The sequence below is a fragment of the Penaeus vannamei genome, chromosome 18, assembly GCF_042767895.1.
Source record: "Penaeus vannamei isolate JL-2024 chromosome 18, ASM4276789v1, whole genome shotgun sequence".
Lineage (NCBI taxonomy): Eukaryota > Metazoa > Arthropoda > Malacostraca > Decapoda > Penaeidae > Penaeus > Penaeus vannamei.
Genome location: NC_091566.1, coordinates 14075343 through 14080342, shown reverse-complemented (window position 1 = coordinate 14080342; position 5000 = coordinate 14075343). Strand labels below are relative to the sequence as shown.

Here is a 5000-nt window from a genome sequence, read left to right as displayed (position 1 = left end):
GAGTCTGTTACCAGGTTTTGATGTATTGTGAAGTGTTTAGGTGTTTTAGGTCACATGATTGGCAGAACATAGTCTGGATTCACGTGAAAACGAACGAGACAAAGATAGACGCGTTTTTTTTTAACACGTCACACGTTTTTTTAACACTTATGTCCCACCTGAAGCAAAATTAAATATACAAATTAATGCAACTTTAGAGGCAGTAAACATAAATTCTCGTCACAGAAACATTTGCTTCATTTCTCAGAGAAACTACGGCACGCATACTGTATAACTCGAGAACTTGTGATAAGATAACGTGAATGAATTAAGTCAAGAAATCTATATACAAATTATGAATGTGTACATGATGTTCGCCTCTGATCGTGCATGAGATACGTCACTGCAGCTCGCCATCAACATAGACCGCGCTTGCATAGATTGCTGATATGACATGGGAAGGGGGAACAAACGAGGTTGCCGGCTTCAGGTTGCGGAGGCCGAGGAGATTCTTCAGGTTGTCTTAAGGCGATTTTAAAGCGGCTTTGTTTCCTCAGGTTTCCCGGTTCAGGTCAGCGGTGATCGACATCGACAGGTCGGTCTGCGTCGCCATCGCTGCTTATCATCATTATCACCACCACCACACCACCACCACACCACACCACACCACACCACACCACCACCACCATACCACCACCACCATCACGACACCACCACATCACCATCATGATACCACCACACCACCCCACCAGCACACCCTCTTACCACCACACCGCCACCATCATCATCTTCATTATCATGTTATTGTCATCATCATCTTTCTCGTCATCACGCGTGACCACCGTCCTTCCCGTCATGATTATCATCACATGATCATAATCACGTCATCACAATTTCATTATTATTACCATTTGCACAACCTTATATCGTCGTAATTTGTTTCCTGTTTATAACTTAGAACAAGTTTCTTTAGGAACAAAATTAGCCGACCTGAGAAACATGCGCTCCAAGTCCCACTTTTCTGTTGAATAATGATTTCCTTACCGTGCCCTACATTTACCATTATTATTTATCATCAGAGTCCAATTTAAACGTGCGTGCATGCATATAGTCACGGATAATTAAGTTGTTTGGAAAGACAAGCTATAGAGCGACATTATTAAATTTCGGCCATGATAAAGGCAGTTATCTTGCAGTATGTTGTCTAACTCCTTATAATTACCTTTCAAATATATGACCTATCTATCTTAATGGACCCAATTTTGAGTGACAAGCGTGTTTGTTGAGACCCTTCAATACTCGCTGTCGTGTATAATGTGTAGATGAGGATTAATCATCCAAAGGCATGATACGCTGGCTGCACGATTTGATTCTCGCATCGCCTTCCAGAATCGCTCCCCCCATTCATAAGGAATTCACTTTGGATATATGGATTCCCTAGATTTTTTTCTTGTCAGAAAAAACAATAGCTGAAAGGACAGCGGGATATTTAACATTTGAACCAACCTTGCAATGTGGGTATTAGTTGTCCGTCGAAACGAATTTCCCTTGAATAAAAGAGGAGACGGGATGGAAAGATAATGAATGTACAGTAGCGGAAAACTGAGACGCACCCCACTATCCATGATAAATGACCGCAGAAGGGTAACTTTAATGGGCGCAGTAGAGTAGAGGCTGATGGCACGCATTCAGTGTCACCGGTAATTTTAGAAGGTAAGGGAACATTTTGTTGAAATATACTTCTATCAAAACACAACACGGGTGTCCTTTCCCGTGGTGGAACTGATGGAATAAGTTGCATATCGTGTAAAATTTCTCTGCGATTGGCTACATCCCGAGTATCGATTATCAAGTTATTACTCGCAGCATGTACTGTAGTATTCATTTTCACCGCTGAGCCATGAGGATAAAGACTTAAGGAAGGGAAGGGTACCTTTCAAGGAAGAAGGAAAAGGATTAAGACAGGAGACACGTAAGTACTGTCTTGAGCCTTTGATGGGTTTTAATATTAACGCTGATCCCTTTTTCTTTGAGAGCAAGAGTAAAAGGAGAGAGGAGGTGGGAATGTATTTCAACTTATGCTGCATTACGTCAAAGATTTACATTAAAAACATCCTATCCTTGCCTTTGAACTTTGAAATAACTTTTTATACTTTGGATAGTTATAAGGAATCAAAAACTAACGGATTATCTCAAAAGTAATCAGAAAATAATTTAACCTGAAATATCGTTTGTTATCCATTACTAATAGACCTCCGTCCATCCTATGCCGCACCATTCTCGTGCCCGGGTAATTTAGCGAGATGCAGAGGCCTATTCAGTCAAACGCTGCTATGATATTTATCAAGTTGTGAAAAAAACACAACACATACCCGGTAGTGATCACGTTAAGTAACCACGTGTCTTGAGAAAGAAGAAGCCGAATTATTTCCAACAGAAAAGCCAGCCAAGCTTCCCAGCAGGTTTTTCTGTTGCCTCGGCCAGACGGATTACCTCAAAAGTAATGAATATCTTTAGCTGAAATATCGTTTGTTATCCATTGCTATTTTTAGATCTCCGTCCTCGCGTTTGCGAGACACATAGGCCTACTCAACTTTAGACAAACGGGACTTCATTTGATTCGTTCGCTTCATTTGATTTGACAGCAGAAATCACCTTTGCTGCGTGTCTTGTCTTTAAAGGCCCTAGCACTTTTTCCGTCAATTTCTGGGGTTCCGTCTGAATTTGAGACTTTCCGCAAGGATCGTCTACAAACGGAACGCCTCCCAGACCAAGACGGTTACGACCGTTTCCGTCTGGCTAATTTCCGTGTTGATCTTGTGCTTATAATAAATTAGGTAGGATGAGTGTATGCAAACATAAGGTAATATTTTAGAACATTCGTATATACAATATACATCATCATATTTCTTTAAAATAACGTATGAGAATGCTGGTGTGATTCCCGGGACCTCACTCCGATAGCACCGTTTGTTTATACATGATTATCATATGGAGTTCATTCGGAAACGCAAAAAATTGACGGAAAAAATGCTAGTGTTATAGGGCATTTAGTCCAGATCATCGGGGATGAGGGAAGGCATGTTGTAGGGAAGCCAAGCCACCGCCCGGCCATGCCCGCCTATGGCCAGTGGCCAGTATTTAAAACCTTAGCCTTTCCTGTTCTAAGAAATGAAAGCGTTGCGGGAGATGCCTGCGTTTTATTTGATGTTAATCTGGAAGCTGACACCGTAAAACAATGAATTTGACTTAATCGAATCAGATTTAACATATTATTACGGTTAGTATTTATTCTTAATTTGAAATGTTAATCAATTATAAGCTTGTTCCAGTTCTGTTTTTGCATTATGGACGTAAATTAGATACACTGATACAGCGTAATTGTAAAGCCAGCGCTTTGCGATCCGTCCGATGAAGGTTATGAACCCCTAATAAGGAATACATAGGCTCCCTACGATCATAAAATACTGTATACAAATCTGTTTCCCAGACGTAGGAATGCTTGGCATTGTTTAGCGCTTGCTTATCTAAAGAACGTAACTTCCATGTGGAAATGGGAGTATTGAAGAGCTATATTTACCTGTAACGAGCTTCTGCAATACTAATTATCATCAGTCAGAACCAGTATTTCCTTTCGAGTTTTACTCGTCTAAAACATAAAAAAGATAAAAAACGTAAACAAGTACACGCATGAGTGAAGTAAACCACATTAGTTTAAGACCGAAGAATCTGTGGACAGAACGCTTCTTTTCGCAATGTAACAACGGCCGACGGATGGGGACTGCCACCCCGCTGGAAAGTAAATATTCCACACGAGATTATGAATAATGTAACCCTCCGCACGTGAGCCTCATAAGTTCCCGTCGGATGGGGCAACAGTGCTCCGGCTGTTTTCACTGGCAAGGGTGAGACAACATTCGGTTATTTGCTATTGTTTATGCCAATCATTTTTCTTTCTTTCTCTCTCTTTTAGACGTAAACTACCTTTCAAAAGGAAAATGTTACCGGCTGGAAGTATATTACACAAACTAGATTTTATGCGTATCGTTAACAATTTTCTCGCTGTTACTCTCTACATCTACAATTTGTTAACCCCATTGATTCTGGTGGAGGATGAATTATGCAGAAAGTATCGTCGCCAAGCCTTCATGAATTTTAGGTACTGAAGAGTCAGCTGATGAATACACTCAGAATATGGCAGGCTTATCATTGCGCCAGTGTGTGAAAAAACGAAAGTAAATCCGTTAAATAGCGATAACGGATACTAGCATACTAGCATTGACATACTCTACCTGGTTTCCATGTCACGTTTTCTTCCATCAACCAAAAACGAGTGGGCTCTTAATGAGTGTGATATTACCGTCAAGTGAATTGGGCTAGTTAATTTCCTGGTGCACGCGAGGGGCGCTGCTAATTAGTGCCTTTCAGAAGTGTGTTTATCAGCCGCGGGAAGGCGTGTGACGGCGTCTTTTCTCGCGTTGCAAGTGTCGGTGCTGATCTAATTAGTCCTTGCTAATTATGCTATAGATCCTTTGTTTTTTCCCAATATGTCATTATTGAATTGCACTTAGGGAAACATTGAAACATCACCACTGTTTCATTCCGCTGTTTCTGTTTTAAGATCGCGGTAGGATGGTAAAGAAACGGGTCATGAAAATATTCCTTCTTTTCCCTCACTTTTTATAAAGCCAGATGCAATTATTAATATTGCCTTTGGTTACACTTTTCGTAACAGTGTACTTAGGTTTCTTTTGAAGAAGCTTACACTGCCCGAGGTATTCAGCATCTCTTAAAACTAAGTAGGTAGCTTCTATGCAAGTGATTAAAATCAATGTAAAATTAAAGATGACAACGGCATTATCGTTTAACAATACTAGGAATGACGATTATTGAAATGAATGTAACGAGAAGATTATCGATGATGATTTCTTTAATTTTCGTTTAGCCTTCTGTCAAGGCCACATCAGAAAAAGAAATCAGAAGAGTTAATAGAAAAAAGTAACACGAAAACAACGAAATCT

At 40.3% G+C, this 5000-nt stretch overlaps 1 protein-coding gene across 2 annotated transcripts in view; it reads left to right on the top strand.

The window, feature by feature from the left end:
• LOC113817366 (uncharacterized) overlaps positions 1-5000 on the top strand; it is a 197445-nt gene that overhangs the window by 457 nt on the left and 191988 nt on the right. The gene's annotated exons all lie outside the window — the stretch shown is intronic.